General features: G+C 43.4%; 1 protein-coding gene across 3 annotated transcripts in view; it reads left to right on the top strand.

Moving 5' to 3' along the window:
- PDZD2 (PDZ domain containing 2) overlaps positions 1–26,791 on the top strand; it is a 201,833-nt gene that overhangs the window by 17,089 nt on the left and 157,953 nt on the right. For all 3 annotated transcript variants that reach the window (XM_014256982.2, XM_005527996.3, XM_014256983.2), the window contains exon 2: positions 8,635–8,710. The gene's annotated coding sequence lies outside the window, so the exon portion shown is untranslated. The remainder of the gene's footprint in view (positions 1–8,634; positions 8,711–26,791) is intronic.

Below are 26,791 nucleotides of genomic sequence, written 5' to 3' on the forward strand. Positions count from 1 at the left end.
TAGTAGACTTTACTGAGACCAGAGACAGAGAGTTGTGCAGAGCAGGAGCTGCCTGTGCCATTGCACATCCCATTGGATTTGGTTATTGTTGGTCTCATCAGCTCAGGTAGGAGGAGCCTTTGAGTTCTTTTTGTGGCCCTGTGCGCTGGGCTTTGGAGGCTGGATTGAATAATTTGTATCTGCATCATGCAATTGCCTTTTGCATTTTCTCTTCTGTATGTGATCTACAGCTCAGGCTGTGGTGGGGACACAGTGAGCAGGACTGCAGGGATGATGTGGATCTGGTGTGCTTGATACTCACCAGAGCGACTGCTCAACAACCAGAGAACATCCCACAGCCCTCCAGCCTTCACGTGCTCTGCTGCTCTGCCAGTGTGACTGGCCTGACCTCTGCTCAGAGTGAGAGATTGGATCCAATTCAGCTTGTAGCAAAGTGGGGGGGAGGCCTAGGGAGCTGTTGCAGCAACCAGGAGAGTCTCCAAAATGTGGGAAAGGGGACTTTTAATTTCCAAAATTACTGTCTTGTCAAGGGTTGGGCTGTACCAGTGCTGTTAACTCTTCTCCTGGGTTATCTAACTACTGCTGAAGTTGTGACCTTTTAGATTATGTCCACCAATTCTTCTCTTTAAATTGACAGACTCTGCACTGAATGGCTCATACTTGGTAACACAGATAGAGAAGAGAAAAACTTTGAGAGGAAATGTGTTTTTTAATTACAATGTGGTGCACCTCATCTTTGGTAGCTTGTGATGGGATGTATGGCAGAAAGGATAGTGCCATTTTAAATGTGCTGCTTATTTCACTGGCTTAGACCTTTCCTGTAGACTTGATTCAGCAAGGTAAATAACCACACATCTACTTTGAATTGCATGAATACTACTACTGAAATTAGCAACACTCTTCCTGCAGTTCATTTAGGATGCATGGTTGCAGCTGACCCAATTCCTGCTGAAATAAGTGGAAGAATTTCCCAGTATTCTGTAAACCCAGGTCAGATCCTAAATCCGTTTAACCCTTTGGGTGCCTGCACTGGTGTCTGCTTACCACAGTGTCAGGATTTGGGAGTGGTACAAATGCTGGCATGCATTGCATTGACCCGAATTTTTTCCTTAAGTTGCACCAAAAGAGGAGCTCTCCTCAGCCCCAAACACTTCGCAGTTCATCTTCTGATGCTTCTCTGTGTTGCTATCTGATTCCTCCCCTGCCTTGACCACTCTTGATTTTATTAATCAGAATCTGCATTTCCCTTGCGCACGAGTAACAAGCAGGAGGAGTCACTGCACTCGAAAGTCAGTAGGAGGGCAACGGCAGCCAGACCTGGAAATCCAGTAACCCTGGTACCACTGACCTGAGGATTAAACCCTGCTCACTGAAACATGAGCCCAGGCTGCCAAATTGCCCATGATAAGCTCTAAAGAACTGTGAATAAAACCGTGCCTGCATCTATTTTCTTTGCAGCAACTTTTTAGCTGGAGGCTCATAACTGGCTGCAGCAATGTGAATAGAGAGCCCCTGCAAGAGACCTGGCAGCGCTCAGCTGTGCTCCAGGATCCCATTCTTGGGGCTTTGTTTGTTTGTCGTCTGGATTAAGGGGATTAAAGACTTACCCTTTGTACAGCCTTTCAAATAATAACTTGTTTGTGCTCCTACTGCATGTCAGCAAAGGATTCCCCCCAGCTCCTGATTTCATGATACAAGTGAAGATCTGAGAGTGGTCAGGCTCATGTAAAGTTGTGTCTTGTGCTTTGAAGCTCCATAAATTCAGCTCAGTGCTCTGTTCTCTGCTTTGTGGTGTTGCTGGGGCCAGGGTAGGGTACCTGCTTCAGACCCCTATCCCAGGAACTGGGAGCTATCATGTTGGTGGGGGGGGGTCACATTCTGAACTGGCAGATCCTTGTCCAGCTGTTGCTGCTACCTCTGGGCTATGTTTTCTGTAATCAGAAATAAAAATCATCTGCCAGATGGGACCCTGCTGCATGTCAGCCTGTCGCTGGCTGGCTGTGGCCATTCCTTTCCTCCTGCTCCAGAGTGGCTTTTCTAAGCAGGTTTCAGAGGTTTGTAGTTCGCACTGTAGCCCTTAGAGTGAGTGGAAGTGGCTTTTTTGAGATTCTTTTGTGATTTTTTGGGGGATTATTCCAACAGTGACTAAAATTTTCAAAAGCATCTAAGTGATTTAACAAATTTATTGGCATGTGCAAAAACAGGAATAAGGAAGACTCAAGAGCTGTCTTTAGCTTGAACATTATTCTTCTACTCCTTATGCATGTTCCAGAAGTGATTAAGGGAAGACCCAAGGGCACCTTTGAGACCAGCTGGTCCCACCTCAAGTATATCATCTGCAGGGATGGCCGGGACTTGCTTTCCTCAGTATGGTGCAATACCTGCATGGTCTGAGAGATGCCCAAGAGACAGACAGGCAAATACAGAGATGCAAGTGGCCCTGGCTTTAGGATCTTGTCCTTGCAGCTGCTTCCTTGCGAATAGCACTGAAATAGAAAGATGCTTTGTGTGGGGGTGGAAGTTTTGGGGATTGGATTCTTTGTGGATGAGAGGTTATGGTGATGGGAGTCCTTGGGTTGAAGTGTGTGTGGAAAAGGCTTTCCTCAGGCAGTCTGCTCCCTGGCAGGGAGGCTGACCCACCTCTTTCCCTCGTGGGTAAAAGCAGTTCAGTCTTGTGAGCGCCGTTTCTGGAGATATGGCAGTGCCATAGGATTCCAGCAGATGCAACAGTCAGCATGGCACTCTGCAGACACGTGGTGGGAAAAAATAAAATTAATAATTTTATTATTTATCTTCCTGTTCACAACGGACTGGATGTAACAAGGATGATACAACTTTATCACCTGGATCAGGTAACAGCTTTACCATCTGGAGTGCCATCACATTCGGTAAGTGTTTCCCCCTCCAACAAACTACAGCTCTTTTCTAGATAGAGCAGCCAGTGTAAATACTAATTTAAAAGCTACAGTACCTAGAAAAGCCATGAATCTACAGTCTGTATCCAGGAGTCTGCACTGTCCAGCCATGCTCAGGACATGACTGACCACTGTTTTCTCTCTAGAGACAGCACAATACTGTGTCAGCCTATAACAAAGATTCTTATCGTCAAGGACTTTAGGGAAATAGCTTTTGAAAGAACTGCCTAAATATTGCCTAAAAATGTACTTTAAAGAGAATCCTTAATCAAAGTGATGTAACAACAGGAGTATTTACTTTTCTACTTGACCCTGGAACAGATAAGTCACAGAAAGTTAACCATTTTTCTGCATTTTAGAGGGGATTTTATCTTGCAAGAAATTTGCCCTACCCTACTTAAATATAGAAGATGTGAGTCCCCCTTGTGTCTTCTGCACAGCAAAGGCAATACAGACTGAGCTTGAGCAATACATGCTAAATTTGCCAGCAGTTCTTCACTGCAATAAATACCTCTTGCAACATAACACTGAAATCTGTGGATTGCAAGCCTGTGCTTTCTGCAGTATAATATACTTCATCCACTCCACCAAATGCCCATAAGGAAATTGTAAGTGAAATCAAACCACAATATATGAGAGTGAACTTGCACAGACAGTTGATTTAGGACACAAGCACCTCTTTCTGGCTTCTGACTGTACAATTTTCAGAAGCAATTCACAGCAAGTATGTAATAGTCAAACAAGTTGGGTTGGACATTAAGCTATGTGGTGGGTAACATGAAGAAATAGTTTGAAATGTGGTTACAAATTTGAAACTTTATCTTTGGAAACTCTGTGTAGCATTTCTGAGAGCTCCACTTGACCTACAACTGCTGGGTAGAGGCAGTAAAAGTGATGTAAAGGCAGTGAAAATGAATTAATTTGAAAAGTAAGTGAATGTTAATAGGACCTGCTATATTCAACAATTTGCAAGCGTGTCTGGCATTTATAGATGAACTGTGCTGTTTGTTACATATTACATTAAAGAAGAATCCTGAACCAACATATCAAAATGTCAAACTAACACAGCATTTTTATTTGATCTCCTTTTTTGTTAAAATGAATTATTAATAGCCTTTCCTGTGGCTGACAGGAGAGATTTCTGATTTTTATTTGCATACTAGATCAAATCTCCTATTCCTTCTGTAGACAGAGGTCTTTACAACAATATCTAGATATGATATGTGCAATTGCAGAGCTTGGATTCTTTCTAGCAGGGAATGTTCTCCCCACCCATCCCGTGCTGCTGTGATTTCTTAAGCTGATATTTTCATTGGACGTCTTTAAGCAAATACACAGCCCACCCTGGAGCCAGTGGTCAGGACGAGGGTGCAATGGCTTTGTGTGGGCCCACAGACCACAGTGGTGGGTGTGCAGCTCCACAGAGGGATCCGGAGCTGATTTCCCAGGATCTGTGGAGAAAAACCCATTTGTCTTTTCAGTGATGTAGCTTGGAGAAGGTGTTTTCCAGCGCAAGGCTGTGTTTCAGGGAGATGGGGTGTATGGTTCTGGAGGTTTTGGTAGCACCAGGGATAACAACATCTCTGTTACCCACCATCACCTGGTTTGGAAATCAGCAAAGCCTTGGTCACAGCAAGAGCTTTCAGCTGCTCTCAGTTCCCTGGCTTGCAAAACTATTTCTTTTCAAATGTCACCCGAATTATAGTTCCAGCAGTCATGTGCTTCTTAGGGATCCACCTCACTCCTGGATCTTGGCAGCCCCCAAACCCTTCTGCTGCACTTCACCTACAGATGCAGAAGTGGTCTTGGCTTATTTTTTTTTTTTTTAAGGTCAGAAGTCTCTGCCAGAGAAACAAAGGTTCCTCCTCATGGCCTCCTTTTTATCCTGTGTAGCATTTTTAATTGCATCCAAAAGATGCTGCTTGAGTTTGGCAGCTGTTGGGAGTCTTCCTCCAACATCTTTGGGTTTATTCTGGTGCAAGAAAGGATGGTGCAAATCGTAGCCCTAAGGCTTGTGAAGGGTTTTAGATTTGCATGGATTTAAATTGTTTCACTTGGTTTAAGTCAGAATAAATTGACTGGAAATGCGGGTGAGGGTGGCCCTAGGCAGAATGCTGCATGGAGGACAGAGGGACACACAGTTATCTACTTATACTCCCCCATCCCCACGTGCGTTTCTGTTGCCTGCATCCCATTACAAATTTGAGAAACACATTTCCCTCCCTGCAGTTGTGGAATGGGGGACCAGCAGCCCTTGTCTTTCTGTGCCTCCAAGGAGATGCAAAGCCTGTGAGTGCTTTTCCCTTCCTTCTGCTGTCTCTCAGCCAGCAGGTCTGCTAGCTTTCTTCATGCTTTAATCAGGTTTTTTCTCTCCGTTCTGCTGACCCAGTTTAGGCTCTTTGAAGGCACGGCAGAGCTCCCCGGCGGCTGCGGCTCTGCCTTCGGGGGACGTGGATGGGCGGTGGAGCTGAGCAGACAAAACGGCAGCAGCAGCACTCAGCCCAGGGGAGGAGGGTGGTTTTGGAGGTGTAGGTCTCCTTGGCTGGCTCCCCTGGGCACATTTGGGTGCATGTTTTTCTCTCTTAACTGCTGTGTAGGGTGTGCTGTTGTTTTCTGTTTGGTTGTTTGGGTTTTTTGTTTATTTATTTATTTATTTATTTTTGTTAAGAAAAGAAGAGGTTTAATTTCAAGGCTGCTGGAGCAGTCTGCAGTGGGGTTTCAGACACGTGTGCTCACACTTCGTGCCTTAATAGCACCTGACATAACCTGGTCACAGGCACAAGCCAGGCAGAGATTATCCATCCCCCACTGCTGCTCTGTCCCCTCTCCTGTCCCCTTCATGTAGGGCATCCTCTATCTCACGCGGCATCCCCTGCCAGAATCCCTTGAGGAGCCTGAGGGCAGCCCTGTCTGCCTCCCCTTTTTATACTGGGGTCTCAGTTTTGTGTTCAGGTGCTGAATTCGGGGCGAGTGTGGCTCTTTTCTGTGTGTGGGTGGGGATGCCGGCTTTGCTCCGACTGCACAGGGATGATTGCAGCTCTGCAGTAATAATTACGTGAGCCAGGCTGAGGAGTGATGGTAGGGGAAAGGATCTGCGTGGTGGGATGACTCAGGGGTGGGGTGATGCAAGCCTGGGGCCTGACTTTCTCATTGCAGGCTGCAGAAACTTCTCTCCAAAAAGCTGGCGTCTGGGCTGGGGAGTGATTTACCACATGGCCACCAGTATCCATTCTCTCTGCTTGGCACTGGCCCCACTTTTTACTGCAAAAGCCTACAGAAAAAGCATGAGACCATTTGTTTTCATGGGGGTTTTTTTGGTATGTGGTGGTTTCCTGCCTGGCTGAAGGATCTCAGGTGGTGTAGGAGGAAACTGAGAACCTGTCCTCATGAGATGCTGTTTGCAATTAATTCCCTGACAGTTTACCTTTTGGAACTTTCATTACAAATTAATTTTATTTCATCCCATGTCCCATTAACCAAGAAGAGTAATTTTGGCCTGCATCCAAATTTACTTTAACCTGGGTGAATCTACCCATGTAGACATGCTTTGGGATATCAGAGGGTCTTCATTATAAATCTGGTCTGGTGCTGTGCCAGCTTTTGGCTGACCCTTCAGCGCAGGAGACACCACCTCGTGTTTGCTTTGCCATACTTACGACTTTTTCATGGCTGGTAGGTCCTGTCATGTGGGCAGGAGGTCACCCAGATGGGGACTCCGTGTAGCTGCCCTTCTGATAACACTCGTGGTCTTGGCTTTCTGCATACTGTTGCTTGATTTGTGGTCAGAGACTGTTCATAGCCCATCTCTCCTTCTCCTAAATGCTCCTTTAGGTCCAACCACCCAACCCCGTAGGAAAGGGCACAGAAAGATGGACTTCTGGGTCTGCCTGATGGTTGGCAGGTAGAAACCAACTTGTTCCAACCTAAGGCATTTCCCATATGAGTGCTTTGCTGTTCAGGCTCTTTGTATGGACAGTTGTGTGTAGGTTCTGCTGTGTAGAAGATGCCATCCCTGTGTATTAAAGCAAAAAGTGCTTTTGTATCTGTTCTACAAATTATATATTCTTATTTTTGTAACCTCTCTTTTTGCCTGTCCCTTGTCTCCTCATACATCTTCATGGGAGCTAATTTTAAACACAGGACCTCTTTCTTCTAAATGCCATGGCTGGTTTCCTCATGCATATTTGTTATTCTGTGAATATAACAGGGAACTTCTGAAAATTAGTGTGAGTTGTATTTGTTACAGTGGGGAGGTAATGGCTCTGGAAGTTTTCCCACAGGGTTATTTTGGTCCTGGCCCTCAGGAGCAGAGCTGCTGGCAGGGTTGGGCTGTGCCAGGGCGCCTGGTGGTTTGTGGTACACACACACAGGCTCTGCAGCAGACCCCTGGCTTCATTTTCACTTGAGATCGTGCCAGGATTTAAGCTCTGCAATGAAAGAAAGTGCAAAAACCCTTCTCTACACACATGGTAGTAATACTTTAAGCATATTTATAGAAAGGGCTGGTATTTTTTCCTGTTGGTATTAAATTGTTGTAAGAAAGATAGAAGTGTTACTACAACGCAGTTCTTCATCTCCTCAGAGCATTTATTCTCTGCTGTCTAACAACCCCATGTGATAATGGTGTTGTATGGTCATTTTTTGAATGTAACTCTCCTGTGGTCTAGGCATAGGTCTTGGAAACCCCTCTGTACCACCATATTGCTCCACCTGAGGGATTATCAGTGGGGTTGGTGTCCAACAAAAACCTGTTTGTTGGATGCAGGTTTGAGAGATCTGTGGGGCTAAGGCTGAACATCAGAGCTAAGACGTGGCATTGCTTTTGGACTGATCTTGGATGGACTCGAGCAGAGCCAAGCCCTGAGACCAGGTGCTTTACAGTGCCTTCACAGCAGAAGAGAATAGTAGGAGCAGCAAAGCTCTTCTGCCAGTGTATTAGTGCTTTAATTTTTAGTAATTTCTCCAAGAATCAGCTGTTTATGTTTTTTTTCCCCTCTGCAATATCTGACTTCTTAAAAGCAGAGGCTTGATTTCTTACAGGCTGTGTTTTCTGTGGTTTTATTAATTTAATTGGTATTCAGGCGTGTGTATATACGTGTGGTCTTCTAACCAAAAATAAATGCTGCCAGAGCTTTTGCTCCTGCATTCAGTGCAGGAAAAAAAAAACTAGCAGTGCTTTGGGCAGTTCAGGTAGCCTAGAAAAGATGTCTAGAAAAATCCACTCAACTGTTCCTTCAAAAAGCCACCTTTCTTTTTGAGCAGCTCAGACATGCATTCAGATATATAATACAGGCAGCAGAACTGAGCTGAAATTAATCCAGTCTGTAGTTCCTACAGTGAGAAAACGTCTGGAAAACTTAGTAGCAGCTTGCCCCAAGATGGCACTCTGTGTGCATGTCATGTTAAAATAATCTTGTGGTTCTGGAAGACCATCTTTGTGCACTGCATGTGTCTCTTCCTGGGGAGGTAAGGCGTAAGCCAGAGGTGACAGGCATGCAGCAGGTATTGTCACACAGCTCTTGAGTGATGGTCAAAGATAGAAGGATCACAGAGGAAAAGGAGCAAGGAAAAGTTCTGGTTTGTGACCAGAACATGACCTAACATCCTTTTACCTGCTTTTTTCATATTGATAAGGTGGTGCAATTCCCAGATACACATAATATTTCATGCAATTGTTTTGCTATTCCTTTATTCCTTTAATATATCTCCTCCTATGCAGGATACAATCCTTTGACTGGGAAGGGAGTCGTGCCCCAAGCAAAATCTGAATGCTGAGGAGGCAGCGTTTCCAAGGGGTAAGTCCAGAATAATAAAATAACTTCCTCTTCTTTTGTTAGTGGAAAAAGTGCTGAAATATTTTTAAAAAAAGTGACAGTAGAAATGATGGTACCTTAACTTTAGGTTAGAGATCATAGGATCATATATTGGATTGTGTTGGAAGGAACCTTAAAACTCATCTCATTCCAACCCCTCTGCCATAGGCAGGGACACCTTGCCCCAGAGCAGGTTGCTCAAGGCCCCTTCCAAGCCTGGTCTTGGATACTTCCAGGGATGAAGCATGCACAGCTTCTGTGGGCAGCCTGTGCCACTCTCTGTTTTGGTTTTTTTTTCCTAAAACCTAATTTGGACTAAATCTTCTCTTTCAATCTGAACCCATTTCCACTTCTCCTGTCATTCCAGGTTGTTGTAAATAGCCCACCTCCATCTTTCTTGTTGTCTCCTTTCAGGTACTAGAAGCCACAATTAGGCCAAACCTTCTCCTTTCCAGGCTGATAAACCCAAATTCTCTCATTGAATCAGCCTTTTCTCACAGCAGAGGTGCTCCATCCCTCTGATCATCTTGGTGGCCTCCTCAGTGCTGGCTCCAGCAGGTCCCTGTCCCTCCTGTGCAGGGACCCCAGCTCTGGATGCTCCAGCTGGGTCTCAGCAGAGCAGAGGGGCAGAATCCCCTCCCTCCCCTGCTGCCCACGGGGCTCTGGATGCAGCCCAGGATACATCAGGCTAAATTTTGGAAATTCTTAAGCCTAAGGGTTTAGCCAAATGTATATTTTAATGTATAGAAGATTGTCAAATATGTTCAAGTTTGTTTGGTGTTTGAGGTAGCATGTAAGGAACTTTTTACTTTTCTCCTTGCACAGTAATCTTTATGATTCTGCTTTAATGATTTTTCTTTTCTATCCAAAAAACCTGGAAAATAAAATTTTAAAATAAAGTTTTCTCCTTATCCAGTTCCTCTGTAGCTGTCATTTATAATTCTTTAATGATGCACATGATTTAAATAAACCATGTATTTAAAAATTATTTGTAGAAGGAAAAAAGCCTTTCACACCTTTACATTTTAGTTTTTGTAACAACTTTTATCAACCTGTGACTGAAAATTTGTCTCCATTTTGAAACTTCCTGTAATGGGCTGGGATAAAATACAATTCTGCACTTCACATACTCCATGGGCCAAACAGATCCTTCATTTAATTCCATTAAGCAGGTTTTGCAGAGAAAGGAGTAATTTACAGGAAGCACTTGGCTCTGAATCCCCTTCAAAGCAGCTGGCAAGTTAGGTATGGCACAGGCACACATGGAAGTGGGTGAAGCCTCCTTCAGGTGGGTGGGAGATGAGACTTTGAGTGGCAGGATGTTTTCTGGAGCAGAGGGGTGTTACCCAGCTGTGCTGCTGCCCTCTGAGCTCGCTCAGGTGCTTGCCCACCGCTGCCTTCGCGTGTCACCCGGAGGATGCTGCCTGCGCTGATGCAGACACTGATTGTGCTGCTCCACAGCCTTGACAGCGCTCACTAAACTGGATTTGATGTGGCATGACAGGACACCAACTTCTGCTGTGGCAGCGAGACTGTTCACGTGCAGTGCAGTCTGCCAGGGTCTCCCAGGACATTCGAGTCGTATCCGTGCATAATGGCCTTGTGCAGTTAAGTGGAGCACACTGTCTGAGATGAAAGTCAAATTTCAGAGCAGGCTTGTTTCCCTCCCCTCCCTCTCCCTCCACCACTGTCCCTTTCACCACCACAACGGGATGTCTTCCTGCTTCCCTGTCGCTCCCCAAAACACACAAGCCCTCCTTCCTGCGTGGTGTAACTAATCTGGTTTGCTGACTGAGATCTGCCGGGGCCTTTAAAGTGATGCCAGCTACTATGTACTCAGTGTAGCGTGGCAGCATTTCAGAGTGAAGCTAAAAATCCAAATCCAATAAGCAAGGAAATAACCATAAGGAAGCAGCCCTGGTTTCCATTCTGTCTATCAGCTCGCTGCCTGATGGGGCAGCTTTGCACTAAAAGTTGGCCATGGACCGTATGTTAGAAGTATGAAGACATCTTTTTTTTCCCTACTTTTTTCCTCTTTAAGCTCAAATCTATGAAGAGATGCATTTTTTTAAATCCTATAGGAAAATCACATTATTTTCAGGGATGAGCTCTCAGGCAGTTTGGATTCCTTTTTCTCTCTGTTGAGTTTAGCAAACAGCAGCAAAACTCACACTTCTCTTCCTAAATCCCCATTCAAAATGGAAGGGAGGTTACCCAAGCTAAGGTTTTGTTCTTTTGAGATTTAACTGAAAGAGAGTTTCAGTGAGGGGGTTGTGATCCTATAAGGTGCTGGCTTTCATGAAAATTAGCAGAACAATTTTGTGAAAAACATTTGCATTTCAAGCGAATGCAGATTAGTAAGACTTTTATGGTGAAAAATACTTTTATGGTGGTTTTGTGAAGAAAACAGGTTAAATGATTTCTTGTTTCTTAGGTTTGTGGAGAGAAGATGACTTTTCAAAAAAGCTGTAAAGAACCCTCAAAACTACAGAACATCATGTGGTGGAACAGGATATGACAAAAACTTAGAGGAATGAATGGGTCCTGGAAGCAAGGGGGTGCTTGCTTTTGGAGAAGAATGGAATGGATGCTGGAAGCTCTGTGCCTCTCTAAAATGGCAGAGTGATGTTCTCTGATGCCAGAGCATTTCAAGAGAAAACTATTCTTATATGGTTTCATCAGGCCAATTTTAACTTTTATTTTTATTGTACAAAATAAATAAAGAAATTTGCCAGTGTAGGGAGGATTAAGAGTGGATAATCCATTTTTGTGACTCATTCTGATAAGAGCTCATCAACTCCCTGTAGCCTTGCATCTGAAGACAGTTGCTGACAGATTGCACAAAATATGTCCCTGCATTTTTAGGACCCCGAGACAGCATCTTGCAAGCAGATAAAACCAAATAAAACCTGACAAATCATCTTTGTACTGGAGAGATGAGAAGAAAAATGCAGATAATTTCTTTTAGAGGATTTGAATGTGAATCTATGAAGAAGGGCATTGAGTTATAACTTAAACTCCTTAAATGTTCTCTTGAACATGAAGGATCTTAGTTAATTAAAAGTTATTGCATAACTGCTGCTGGGGAGTGAAAAGTTTATTTTTAATTATGCTGCCTTACATAATGGTTACATGATGACAGAGGCAGCCTGATGAAGTGAAATAGATTTAAGTGTACTTTTTTAATACAGTGAAATTAAAAAGTGAGGTGTTGATGCATTAATTCATCCTTGACTTGTCCCTGGATCTGTTTCATGATCTCTGCTTCAGCACTCAGTTTTTGAGGAGAGTATCTGTTTGTTCTGTACTTGTACAGCCCACGGCTGTGATGATGACTTCTTGAGTGTGGTATTCATCGAGATAATAAATAATCTTGTCCACTTCCAGCTTCTCCTTTGATCTTGGAATGTTTTGGCCAGTAGACTGGTACACATGCATCTGTAACTAATATGCCAACAAATCACATCTATAATTTATCATAATCGTGGAAAACCTATTTCAGCTGAATGACTTCTTAAGTAATTTATTTAACTCTGGTTATAGAACTCTGGTTATAGAACTGCCTTGATACAAAGAGCTGTTGGCTTTAAACGCTGAGCATGCAACAGGACAATTAAGTATGTTGTTTTTAACCAGAGACAGTGTCTACAGAAATGTGGCAAACACAGAAAGGAAAAGTGAGATGGAGTGGAACTGAATATTTGTGTGTAATGTAAGTAAAAGGGAAACTTGTTTTCTGTCTAACTTAAAAATATCTCCTATGAAATACTCCCTTCCCTCTTTGAAGTCTCTGTGTGCCTCGTCAGTATTTGCCAGCATTGGCAGTATCGCTGTGGGGCTTTGGGTCATTGGGAGAACTTGCCTGGCTTCTGCATGCTCAGGGGTGGGGCTGCTGGAGGCAGCCAGGCTCTGCTCCAGCCTCTGCTCCATCATACAGCCCCTGTGTGGGGCCTCGATGGCTGAAATGTTGTGTCCTGAAGTGTGGTGCTCAATTTATCTGAACAAAATACTCACCAGGAGGAGCCACCACCAGCTGATCAGGCTGAACAAAAAAAAACAGACAGGAAAACCTCAGGAAAACCTTACAGAGTGGTCCTGGGTCGACCCTTGTTAGACTTTAAAAGGCTTGTTTCTAGCCATGAGCAAATTACTGTCCATTTACTTTTGCTTTGACAAGCACCTTTCCTGCAAAAGGACTGATGATGACGATGATTATTGTTGAGCTGGCCTATATTGTGTAGGCTTTTTAAGCTAAATGATGATAGACACCATAATAGTTCCAAGGAAATCTGATGCGAGACTCCTCTGCTTTGTGGCCTCAGCCTGCCCTTCTCTCTCTTCAAATTCTGTAATTTCTGGAAGTACCTAAGATTTTTGAGTTGGAGAGGAAAGCTGGAATTGGTTTACCATCTGACTTAGTGGGGCTTTCAACAGAAACTTACGGCTATTGAGTATTTCTGACAAAGTCTTGTCAGAGGTTTAAAGCTTGCTTTGTGAATGCATTTATTAATTAATGTCTGCATCTCTTTCATGGCTTTGACTATTATTTTTTTAAATGGAAGCCATCACAAAGGGCTTAATTGCAGTGATTTTTTAATTATTTTGTCTTAGAAATATTTGTCAGGAAAAAAGCCTATGAAATTGAATGGATGTGAAAGCTAATAACATCAGATCCTTTCAATAAAAGGGAATTAATGCAATAAAGGTATGCAAGATCAGGTTGTATCTGTGGATTCAGATATGCAGAGATCCCTGTCTGAGGTACATGGAATCATTAATTTAGAGGGAATGACAGTATTGTCTGTTGTTGATGTTACAGTATGGTTTCATCCTGGTTTTTGGTGGGGTGGTTAACTCTCAGGGGTGCCATGTGCCTGGTATTGTCATGCCTCTGTAGGAACAGCAGGCCTGTGCACTGCCCTTCCTGTTCATGCTTGTCCATGTATCATCAATTGTCATCTAAGTATAAAGCCCAAAACTCCAGTAATTTGATTGTTCATTTGTAAGCTTCTTATGTAAGTACGTACTTCTTATGTCCTTTAGAAAGGCTTAATTAAACCCTTTTCAGATAGCTGGAAAAAGTAGGACAGGAAGGCAGGATGTCAAGTAACTCCCCAAACCAGTCTGATCTCTCATGACCAGGGTAGATCCTGGAAACCCTGGACTGGGATTATGATGCCTGGATGATTTTGAATGCTAGAATCCTGCATCTTTGTTTTGGCAAATATCAAACATATTGGATATGATATTGGATATAATTTTGCATAATAATTTTTTTAAGTATTAGTGGGGAGTGTGTGCCAATTGCACAGCTGAAAGAAGAGGACTAATGGAGAGGCACTGAGGCCAGAGATGGTGTTGGTGTTGAGGGTAGGACTTGATGGGTGGAATGGTTCAGCTCCATATCTTCAAACTCCAGAAATATGCTGCCTGGGGGAGGCACACAGAGGATCTGCAGCAAACAGCAAACAACCCCATCTATACCCTGGGAATACATAATCATGTGTGTTTGGGTATATGGGATTAGATGCAGCATTTAGACATTACAGGATGGGGATGGAATAAGAGACTGAGCCTTGACAAACCTCATCAGTTGGCCAGCACACCAGAACCATCACCTCCTCAGAGGCACTTCATCTTTTCTTTTCTCCTTGTGAATTAGATGCAAGAAAAGAGTAAGTCTCTGAAACACTGGTTTGCTGAGCTCAGCCCTGCAAATTGAAATGTGTCTGTGACTGGGGTTGTTGGCTTCTACTCTGTGGTTCTCTGGGGAAGAGCTGCTCAGCCTCACAGCTGGTTTCTCTGGGGTTTGGCTGAACATCCTCTGCTGCTGCCTCCTTGTGCCTGTGTGTATAGCTGGGGTGGGAGGCAGTCAGTATCCTGCTTCCCTGCTGGCATTTTCACATGGGAGGCTTGTAAGTTTTAGATCTAACTAGAAACCAGGATGAGGTAGATTCATTTGACTGTTTGTTTTTTCTGTGTGTTTTTTTGTTTGTTTTGTTTTTTGTTTTTTTGGGTTTTTTTGTGAGTTGGTGTGGGGCAGTGGCCACTGATTTACTAATCTGTTTTTCTAACTTGTGAGTTTCCACCCCCCATTAATGTAACCAGAAAGGGGGCGGCATCACTTGGCAAAGGATGTTTTACTTTAACTTTAATGTTAAGTTTCGTTTGCCGGAAATGTTTTTCCTTAGTTGTTAAAAACAGATTGAGGTTTTTGACAATGTGGTGTCCAGCCCATGTGTGGGTGGCAGGGAACACTTTGTAGGGGGTTGCCAGATGTTTTCCTCTGCCCCAGGAGAATATCTTTGAAAATACTCACCCTTCTGGTGAGATCTGCTCCTGTACAAACTGCAGAAACTTAGAGGGATCCCAAATATTTGTGCTGCCTGTGGACACTGAACTGGTGCTCTTGTTCATCTGGAGCTCAGTAGGAAGCCGGGGATCTTCTATCTTGATTTCATGCTCCGTTACCAGGCACATCTCTGACTCATCATCTCCAGTGCACTGCTACTGCAAATTATTTGAATTTCCTGTGAGTCTGTAACCAAGGTAATGGCACTCGTTGTCACTGGTAGAGCTGGCTGTTCTGTTTCACTCATGGATTTTCTTGCCTATGATGGTACTTTGGGAATGGTTGTCTCTGGCTGAATGGCACGATCCCTGTTTTGTTTGGTGATTGAAAATGTCTGCTTTGCTCTTGAAATCAGAGCTGAAATGTTTCTTCCACTGATGTTTGTTTTACCCATGCCTAGCTGCATGGGTAGACGGGTATTGACTGCAACTCCATGTATATCTGTTTTCCTGCACTGTGCTTTGGGGTCAGTGTAGGAAAAAAAACATGTCCGTGTTTGTAGAGAGAGCACAGCATTGCATGTGAGTTCTCTCAGCCATTGTAGGGATTTGTGTCTGTCTTCTGATGGGTGTCTGTTTTTGTTCTGAGGAGATGTGTGGACCACAAACTCAACAAAATGTAGGTCCAGAAGCATACTGGGAGTTGTGGAATCTAGCTGCCCATCCTAGAGCAGAACAATATGCTTAGGCCATCCCTGATGGATGGGTCCTAGCTTATTTAGCCTATTCTTTGAAAAACCTAAGGCAAAAACATCTCCTACCAGCTTGTTCAACTGCCCTGTCCTTGCAGTTTTTTTCTAATGTGTAGCCTAGATATTCCTTCTTGGCAATTAAGTGGATTAATTTTTGGTTTACTCTCAATGGACATACAGTACAATTGTCTGCTGTCCTTTTTGCAGCCTTATGCAGTTTTGAAGACTTACTCTGTGTTCAGACCTCTCTTTCTGAGCACACATACATTCTTTTCTTTGAGCCTTTCCACAGAGGGACACCCACCCCTGCAGTAAAATATCCAAAATCTGGAATATTTCTCCTGGTCACTTACTAGGTTGTCTGGGAATCTTTCTAAGTCTATGCAATGGAGATGATTCATGGAAAAATGCTGGTTATAATCTGTCATGGCTATCTTTATTTCTAAGAAGTTTCTTTTTGAACCTCTTTATAAAGATGACTTTACCAGATATGAGTACATGTAAGCAAAAAAGAAAAACAAAAAACTTCTTTTTTACATAAAATATTATTGAAGTTCCCTTTTATACAGCAGCAATTTAAATGCTTCTTTCTTCCTTTTAAAATATAGGATGGAAAGATTTAGGGAATTGTGGGCATTTTTTCTTCCTTCTTACCTCAAAGCCCTGCTGCAAAAATTGTGCATCTTCCAGAACACCACAGGGCAATTTTGTAAATGTGGGGGCAACCAGATCTGGAGTTGCTTTGTGGATTTGAATGACTTCTGACTACTTTCTTTCAGCAGAATATTTGACTGTGTGGGAGGGCTTTCTACTGAATCAATGAAAAAATGGGGGGCAGAAAACACTAAGTAAATTATATTTCCAAATTTATTCAACAGATCACAACAGTTGCCATACCACGGATACAGATTATATCACTAATATTTCCCCACAAAGAAAGGAGGTAGTGCCACAGACCTGCAATTAATATTTCATTTCAGCAAAATATTGTGATGTAGCTGTCCTGATTCTCAATATGTACAAAATCAGCCTGTTCCAAGCATTATTTTGCACTCTACTCTAGTTTCTTGGGAGAAGCATTGCAGTGGAAACTGGTACTTAGTTTATAAAAAGCACAGTCGGTATCACTTGGAGGGATTTTTTGTGCCATGTGATGTGGCGTGGTGTGTCCTCCCCTCAGATTATAGACAGCCCAAGTTAATTGCCAGTGTGATGCCAGCTGCAGCCAGCTCCATGGCCTGGCCTCTTGGTCAGTTTCCCATGCTACAGCTACGAAGTTTGGGCTGCTGTGAAAAATGCGGCGTGAGCATCTGCCTGCCTGGGCTGCTGCTGCTGCTCCCTGTGGAGAGAGCTGGGCACTGGTGTGGAAGGATGTGCCAGTCCCTCGTGGGTGCCTGTGTCAACACTGAGCAGCCACGCGAGGATGAGCAAAGTCTCTGGGTCTGGCCATCACAGGCTGGATCGACTCCTCCAGCTAAGACAGGTTTTAGTGTTTTGGGTATAAAGCAAAGCCTAACCTAAGGATGTGCATCTGCAGAAGACAGGGGATTTTCTTTTTCCTTTTTTAACCACTTTTCTGCAAAACATTTTAAGTGCTTTGTTACAGACAATAAGTATGTTGTTGAAGAAGGTTGATAGGCACTGCCTGGGCTTGACATAAGTGCCTGTGAGAGCAACACAGTTGGTATAATGACTTACATGCAGAGAATAAGATATTTGCATCCAAGACAAAGTGCTTTGTATGCTAGGATTTCTGCTGTCCACAGATGCTGGGAGAAAGCTTCAAAACAGCTGGGGTGCTGGCTAAAAGCTTCTGTTATCTGTTCTGTAGGGGCTGAGTTCTGGAGAGTAAAACCAGAAAACCCACAATATTTACCAAGGGCACTTGGTGCTTCTACTTAGCTTTGCATTGCCATCTCTTTAGAAATGTGAAATTCTGCTTTATAAATGAAAGTGTTTTGTTCTTTTTTCTTCTACCTCTACCTGTTTCCATCACCACCACATTGTGGATACTACCAGGTGCAGATGATCATCAAACCACCATCACATTCCTGCCTATGCAGCAGTGCACCTTCCCCTATGTCAGGATCCCATAGGGGATGTTTTGCATGCATGCAGCTCATTTAGGGAAGTACTTGGAACTTGCAGACCTACTGGGAATTGCATTTTATTTTCTCTCCCATGGTAACCACCAGTTTTTGCTCAGCATGAATGGCTGTCTCTCATCAGAAGACACATTTTTAATGGAGAAATAACTAGTAAAAAAGCAGAGCTGCCATGAATTTAGAGACAAGATGTGCATTAACTAAATCATTACTTCTAGAAATGTCGTTTAGTCAAGCTGTCACCCAGCTGCCTTCACCCTGGCCAGCAATAGTCTCCCACCAAACCACAGGACTCTACCTGGAATTTTTTTTCTTAAGAAGTAATCCTTGAAAATCCTCATCTCAAATTGCAATTTTCTCTTTCCCCAGTTTTCCTGATTTTGCTAAATCCAGGTATACTTGATATCCCTTGCCTGCTATATCTTCCCTGTGCCTCAGCCAATTCCCTACACTCTAATCTTTAATCCTTAGGTTGTTTTTTTTCTTTAGCCTGTGGTTTTGCACTGGTTAATCTGGATTTTGCACACACCTGGTTTATCTTGCAACAGAGTGGGTTGCCCACTGAGGGTCACCTTCTCCACCAGGACAGAGCCCCTTTGCAGCTTTTCTTGTTGGCACAGGGAACATGCTGTTAGAAGTGCAGCAGTGACTGTGGGGATTATAGACTGGCACAATTTAGGACAGGTCAGAATTTCTCCCAGAACTGAGTTGGGAAATTGGTTGGATTGAAGTTGGCACAGAAAAGCACCCAGCCTTTGAGCAGGGGCTCTGCCCAGTGCAGCTGAGTAATCCTTAAGATGTTTTCTTCGTTTGTGTGTTGATATATTTTCGGCTGGTGTCCAGGCAGCCCACCAAATTCTGTTAACAGTCTGATCCTAAGGGGATTAGCTAATGACTTTCCATACTGATTGGGTAATGACTTTTCGGAAAGTGAGAACTCAGCAGAAAACAATCCTGGCAATTACAGTCTGCTCATGTCAATACTGCAAGTGCTGCAGAGCAGTTCCATGAATAAAATGGCTTAACTTCTCAAATTAAGTCTGTGTCTGTCTCACTAACCTCCCTACAGAGTCTCCTATTCTTGTCTGATAGAGGAATACCTTTTGTACTCCAGACTCTTTGGGGGTGAGAGTGGTTGTAATTTCCCTGAGCAGACTCTCGCTCTGTCTGCTGCTGCAAGAGTTTTTGGTGGCATGACCTGCATCCTGTTGGCATTTCAGGTGCAGCCCAGCCTGTGGGCTGGTGGCACACTCATGTGCTCCCCAGGCTGCACAGGTCTGTCCCCTCCTTTGCACTGGGAAAGATACTCAGGATGCTACTGAAAACAGCCAAAAAACTTTCCTGACTTGGGAGGAAAAGACAGGATTTCAGACATCCAAATCTAGTACAGGCATCACTGGGGACGTAAATGCTCTTTGAAATGTATCAATAAGAGGGGAAGTTTCTAAGCAGATTCCTGAATGAAGGTCTGGAAACTAGGGAGAAATAGTTGCATATGAAAACACTCAGTTCAGAACAGGTCAAAAACAGGGCAAGTTTCCAACCAGTATTCTGATAACTCTTCCAGAAAGGTGGAGCATAACCTCACATTGACCCTTAGGGTATGGGAAGAAGAACAATGATGCTATAAGAAACTCAAAAGAGAAATAAAATATACCCAAGAAGGAGACATAAAAAGTGTGGGCAGCACAATCTTCCTGGTACTTGCAGTAATTTTTACTTTTTCTAAGCACTTGTTTTCCAAGAAGACAACAGTTTAAAGATGTGTTAGCAGCTGCATCTGCAACTGCATCCTTCAGCCATTGTTATGCATAATTTGTCACTGTTTTATCAATTCTGTTATGCTCCCAGTAGTCTGGTTTGAGAGCCAAGGCACATCACTGAGATGTCTGCTTGGGTCCCATCAGAGGCACTGAAACTTGGCTGACTAGCTGCTTTGTGCTGTTTGTTTTACCCTTGCTGCTTGATGTTTGATGTAAAAATCAAATAAACTCCTCCAGCCTGTAAATGGGGTGGCAAAGTTTATAGGTAACAACAGAGGCCTGCATGCCACAGTTTGGTTTCTGATATATGGAGTGTATAACATACATCTTTAGCAAATAGTTAGGAAGAGGAAAAAACTGCAGATAAACAGTTTATTGGAGCTAAATGTGGCTGCTCCACTCTCTTTCCAGCTACTATTATACACAGTCTTAAACAGTGTTGGTAGCTTAGTTGTAAAGAGAAGCTTAATACTGGAAGTGTTGGGTACATCCTGATGGGGAGCAGAGAGAAATGTTAGGCTTGTTCTCACTGTTATGTACTGCTTTGGAGACTTCTTTGTGCCATGTGCAGCTCACCTCTCCCATAGCTGCTTGCCTCCTCCTTCCCCACTGTCGCTGACTTGCTTCCTTGAGGAGAATAATGCCTATCCCAGGTTTCAAGGGAAATTTGTTCAGTGAAATGCAGTTGCATTTCTTCTTTATTTTGGCAACCATACTTTTCCCACTCATCTTCACTGTAGTACATAAATCAGTAGTTTTTAATGGAAACTAATTTTTCCACCTTCTCCTCAGCAACAACAACAACAAAAATTAAAAAATACAGTGACAGATCTTTTTCTGGAAACCCAATAGGATATGATTTGAGCATGCAAACCCAGGAGATTATAATGCACACTGATTTGCAGCCTCTTGAGTGTAGTGGCCATTGCCAGCTGTTGGCCACAATAGAGTGCTATTGTGTGCCCTCGTTGTCACTGTTGTGTCCAGTGTTGCTATGAATGGTGCCAAGTGCATCCCTCACACCCTGCCCTCTTAGCTGTCCCCGGGAACAAGTCCCCCACCACTTGTGCTTGTATTCCCGTGGCCCTGCCTGAGCAGAGACGCCTCCCAGGCTGCCCCTCTCCCTGTGCTCCCTGTCACTCAGCTGCTTTTGTCCTTCTCTGATGCAGGGGCAGACCCTGCTGCCTCTTGGCTTTCAGTGATATGTGTATTTCTCCAGCTGTTGCAGTGGTGTGCCGCTCTGCCTCTCACATTTTTTCACAGGCTAAGTCATCACCACTGCTCCTGAGCGCTCCTGCACCTTCAGCATCTTGAATCTTGGTCTAAATCTTACTGCTTGGGACAGTTTCTGGTATTTTCCTTCACTGTCTTGATTTTGCAGATTATAAATTTAAATGAAGAGGGCTCTGATTTTCCACTGTCTGCTTCTCCCAGGCCCTTGTTGCATAGTAAGCGACCAGCTGACAAACACTGCATGTAACATCATGCATATTCCTGCTGACATTGTTGACAGCAGAGCTCATGCATAAAAAAATTATGCCATAAAGCATAGGTAGCTCTTCAGACTTCTGCTCTATTTAATGCCCAAGTCAGAATATTGGTCAAAGCTTCTCTAAGAACGAGAGATGACATTTCCCCATCTGCTCATGTGAGGGGAGGAGTTTGTTCTTTGAAAAGCAGAATAATTGTTAGAAGACAAATGAGCAGGCTAAACTGCAATATGTTCCAGAAGTAATTGCTCCTGAGTTGCAAATGTGTTCAGTGAACAGGGGCTGTGTAGCAATGCTGTTGGGAGCAGGTGTGAAAGCTTTTTAATGCTGCTGGCAAAGCAGAATGGTGCTTCTTTTTGACCATGAAGTGAAATAAGAGTTTAATAATAATCTTTAAATAAGGATTAAGGGGAAAGTGTTTGTGCTTCTTGTCTAAGCTGTCCTCTGAACCATGCACATTTGTTAAACCAAAGACTGAAGGATGGGGTGTACAGACATCATGGCCCTGTTCTATGTAGCAGTCTTTCTGATGATGTCTTTTATATGATTTTTGGCAAATCATATAATTGCACGATAGGCTGGGCTCTCTGAAAGGAATCTAGTTCCAGCCCACCTGCCATGGGTAGGGTCACCTTTCACTAGATCAGGTTGCTCACAGCCCCTGTCTGATTTTGAATGATTCCAGGGGTGTGACATCTACCACTTCTCTGGGCAACTGTGCCACTGTCACCATAAAAAAAAATATTTCTTGCATCTGGTCTGAATCTACACTTGTTTAGTTTAAAATCTTGTCCTGTCACAACAGGCCATACTAAAAAATCTGTCCCCATCTTTTTTACAAGTCGCCCTTCACTGAAAAGCCACAATAAGGTCTCCCTGGTGTCTTCTCTTCTTCAGGCTGAACAGTCTCTCAACCTGTCCTCACAGCAGAGGTGCTCCATCCCTCTGATCATCTTGGTGGCCTCCTCTGTGCTGGCTCCAGCAGGTCCCTGTCCCTCCTGTGCAGGGACCCCAGCTCTGGATGCTCCAGCTGGGTCTCAGCAGAGCAGAGCAGAGGGGCAGAATCCCCTCCCTCCCCTGCTGCCCACGGGGCTCTGGATGCAGCCCAGGACACATTTGGCTCTCTGGGCTGTGAGTGCCATGGCTGGGCCATGTCCAGCCTCTCACCCACCAGCACCCCCAGGTCCTTCTGGGCAGGGCTGCTCTGGGTCTGTTCATGCCCAGCCTGTGCTGATACCGGGGGCTGCTCTCACCCAGGTGCAGCACCAGCACTTGGCCTTGTTCAACCTCATGATGTTCCCATGGGCTGCTCCTCAAACTTGTCCAGGTCCCTCTGGATGGCTTCCTGTCCTTCAGGTGTGTCATCAGTACCACTCAGCTTGGTGTCACCTGATCTCATTGTCCATGCTCTCAATGACAATATTAAATTGTTGTGGTCCCAGTACAGGCCCCTGAGGGACACCACTCATTGCTGATCTTCATTTAGACAGTGAGCTGTTTATCCATTGCAAGATGTGACTTTGTGGCAAGAGCTGCCTTGCAGTTTGCTAAACGACCCTCCTGCCTTCAGGGTGCAGGATCTGCAGGCATGTCACCCTTCAGCATCAGTTCTTCCTGCCCACTGATGAGGCTGGTCATCCACTTCCCTCCTTTCCATGCAAGGCCTCCCCCACTCTGAGGACACCACCACTCAAGCAGACAGAACTGTGGTGTTTCTTTCAGTGTTGAAGGTTCTCTTCTCTGCCTCAGTGGTTGGTGCAGCAGAGAGCTGCAGCCCAGATCTTGCCCTCACCTGCCTTGCAGAGCCATCTGTGCCAAACATCACAGGTATCTGATATGAAATAGAAAATGTGAATGGAAACTATCCAAAAGGCAGGTGGCCAGGGTATAATCCCCTCACAAATATGTCATATTGTCTCTTGAGGTGCCCTATTCACTATATTTCTAGAATGACTGTCATTTTTCCTGTTGATTTTGTGAGCTAAGCCTAAACTAAGTTTCCTGTTGCTCTACTTATGCTAAAAACATTCCCAGATAGAACAATGTAGGAGGGTTGGGTCATACACTTTTTTCACATGAATGGAAAGCCACATGCACAAACATTTAGCATTTTATTTTTGTAAAGACAGGCAAAACTCCTTTTGTTCCCCTTTTTAAAAATTCAAATCTGTGCTTGAGTTTTCATCCATTTGTTACAAATTTCTGGATTAATGGTGTGCTAATCTGTTAGCACAGATTTGTTTTATCTGCACACCAGATTTGTTTCTTGTTTCTTGTTTCTCTACCTTTTCTGTCACTTGGCTAGTTTGTTTGAATTTGATAATGCACAATGAAAGGCCTGTGGGTAATCTGGCTGTTGCAGCTGCCTTAGACCCCATGTGGTGTCAATCCTACACTCCCTCATCTGGAGAATCTTAATCTTTTTACCTGGAAGTGCTGAACTTGATTTAGTGGGAAGATGTGGGCTGCACCCACTTCTGCGGGCTTGTGTGTTTGATGGCATCCTGCCACCGGCAGCACAGAGGAGCTGTCAGTCAGCCATCCATGAGCACGCCTTTCCACCCAGAGCAGATTCTTCCCAGAGGTTTGTTTGATGAGAGACACAGGTTTGAAGGTGGTGGTAACACTAGTATTTAATATTTCCTAGTATCCAGTGGCACTTAGTGCCAGGCTGTTTCACAGGCACTCATAAAGACAATGGATCACAACCTGTTAGATCTGCAGAAGAGCTGTGCTGGTGAGCTCGGCTTAGTGGCTCCTCTGGGTATGCGGGCACCTGGCGTGGTGTGTTTTTCAGCAGTAAATGTTCAAAGCAGGAATTTAAAGCATTCCAGTGCAGTGTTTCCTTCTGGGCAGAAGATATTTGTGCTGACCTGCCTCTGTGTGTCTGTGGACTGCTGTTTGTGCTGTCGAAATGCCAGCTGGCTCCAGGCACCCGTGCTCAGTCCCGTGCCGCGAATGAACAGGCGTCGTTTGGTTGGGCCCCATAAATAGCTTTTGTTCATTCATTGAAAATGCAGTAATGATAAACATGCTAGTTTAATAACTGTGTTTAATTAATGGTGGGTTAGTAAACGATGCATGGAGAGGAGGTTAAAATTTACTAAAGGCTATTGCTGTGTAGCTCTTAATTGAATTAAGTGTGTATTAAACTGGGCCTCTTTCCTGTCTCTGGAGAAACAAGCTGGGTGCACTGGAGTGTATGGATGCTATTGATTTCAGAAAGTTCTGGTTAAAGGCAGTGCAAAAGTACTCTATGGCCAAAGTCCAGATCCTTCTGCATATAATAAGACCAAGGCAGTGTTAGCACAAAAAGATAGCATGCTGTTTACTTAAGGAATTCATATACCTGTTATTATTATCACAGGTCATTTAGCAAGAAGCCCTAGTGGGAAAAAAAAAAAAGTTTCCCTACACTCAGAATTTTTAGCCTTATTTCAGAATGACTAGTTAGCTCTTTTAATAGTATATATATATATATATATATATTTCCTATATATTTATATATAGGAAAATAGCTTGTCCTGTGTCTGGTTTCCCTGTGTATATGTAAAACCATTTATACACTTAAACACAGTGTCAGAAAATCTGAATGAAAATATCAACAGGTTTTTATTTTGTTTTCTCCAGCCATCTGTGTCCAGCAAGACTGTTTACAGCGTAAGTAGTCCTCCAAGAGGGTTTGTAACACAGAGAAACATGGCAAGAGCTGCCATGTGTTAGGCACAGCATCCTTGTGCCCTTTTCCTTTTAGAGAAACTCATGTCATGCTTGAAATGAGTTTCTATAAAACTTGTATTCTTGGCACAGGAAAGTCAGGTGCACATGTGGAATAAAGGCTGTCTGTTTGCAAAGGGAAAATTAAGGAGAACCTACAATTGAATTTACTGAGAGATTTGGACAAGCACTATGGTTCAATGAAATGGAATATTTTTTTTTTTTTTAACTTTTGGATTAGAAGCTTCTAATGGACTTTTAAAATGTATTTTGAAGGTCAAGCATTATATATTGCAAATGAATCTTTTCATGTGTTATGAGTATGTGTTCTCACTGTATTCATGTGCCTTCTTCTAGCAGAGTCTTCTGGATGTTGTTTTGGCTTTGCATTACAACCTTCACAAGTAGTTCTCTTGTAAAACTCCAGCTAGAGTTTTATCCACATGGAAAACCAGGAGTTGGCTTTGGATTTTATTTTCTTTTTCCTCTCAAGATGAGCAACTTGCATGCTCAGGAAAAAGCAGTTATCATGAACTCAATGGGTCAATCGCCCAAGTAAAAATTTTGCAGAGAAAGAACTTGCTGGCACACAGATCCACAGTATCAGGGCACAAAGTCTTATAAGAGCTGTTGGATAACTGACTCAGAAAATGCAGACAGCTTGTATTTGACTGTTTTTTCTCCTATTGCACAGGCTGCAGAATCAAAAATAATATAAGGTGACCATTAGGAGAAACCTGAGAAGCTCTCATTGACCATTTGACCAAGCCCTCAGTCACAGCATTTCTTCAGAAAAATAGTGTTTTCCTTCAAGTCCTTAGAAAAATTCTGTTTGAACATGAAAAGGCAGATATTGTGCAGAATTTATCTCCCATGTTTGTTAAAAACATTTTTTCTAGTTTTATAGAAAAGTAGGTCACACTAGGGTGCACTGTTTCTTTTTGTGTTTTACAGATAAAAATGTAATCACAGAAAGATGTTCTAATGAAGCAATTAACAGGGAGATTTGTAAAAGTATTTGAGGAATGTCAGTTTTCCAGGAAGTCAGGCAGTTTGGGAAAGGAACAGACTTTTAAGAGACTCATTTGCCTGTAAGCATATCTGAAATGCTTGAACTGTCAACAAGAAAAAAAAAGTAATATAAAAAGTGATTTACAAAAACATGTAAAGAAATTTAGTGGGTTTAGAGGTCTGACAAAATTCAGGAAGCAGTGGAAGAAGTATTTATTGACAATTTCTGAAGAAGGGCAAGACAATGGAATATAAAGATCATTTGTTTTGGTGATGTTTGTGCTCTCTTGGTGCCTTTGGTCCTGAAGGTGCTCGTGCTGAGGTGAAGAGTGAACTTTCCACACATGTGAGGGCTCTGTCAGTTTCTGGAGCTTTGCATGCCTGGATCTTGGGATGACACCTGTTCAAGGAGGTCTGTTGTTCTCTGGAGGGCCCTGTGCAGCACCCTCATACTGGTTTTGTGGATGAAAGAGCTACTTTAAATATCAGTACTGAGGTTTGTGACACTGTGGCACAGTAACACAATTTTCTTTGGGTTAGTGTTGTGAGTATTATGCCTCTGGTGTTTCCGTGAGAGAAATGTGCCTGGTGAGAACTAGAGCAAGCTAAAACTGCAAAAGCTTGCTTGTGTGGTAATGTTATCTCTTTCATGAGCTATTGCTCTCCCACAGTATAATTTAGTTGAGTATAAGTTGCTTCAGAGAAATCCTGCTGGTGTTGCTGCTTGTTACTTTACAACATTTAGGTTAAAATAGAAGGGAAAAAAGGGTGGTTTATCTTTGATGTCTGATACTGTTAGGAGTGAGATGCTCTTTCCTGCTTCAGAGAGCTTCTCACAGCTGTTGAGAGAAGTACTTAGCCCCAAAATGCAAGACTTGTATCCCCCAGGGCTGGTGGAGAAGAGGTTGTGAATAATTTGACTTGAAGTCAAGGT

Source organism: Pseudopodoces humilis, chromosome 4, assembly GCF_049639895.1.
Source record: "Pseudopodoces humilis isolate 2021_Gansu_Grassland_sample_001 chromosome 4, ASM4963989v1, whole genome shotgun sequence".
Lineage (NCBI taxonomy): Eukaryota > Metazoa > Chordata > Aves > Passeriformes > Paridae > Pseudopodoces > Pseudopodoces humilis.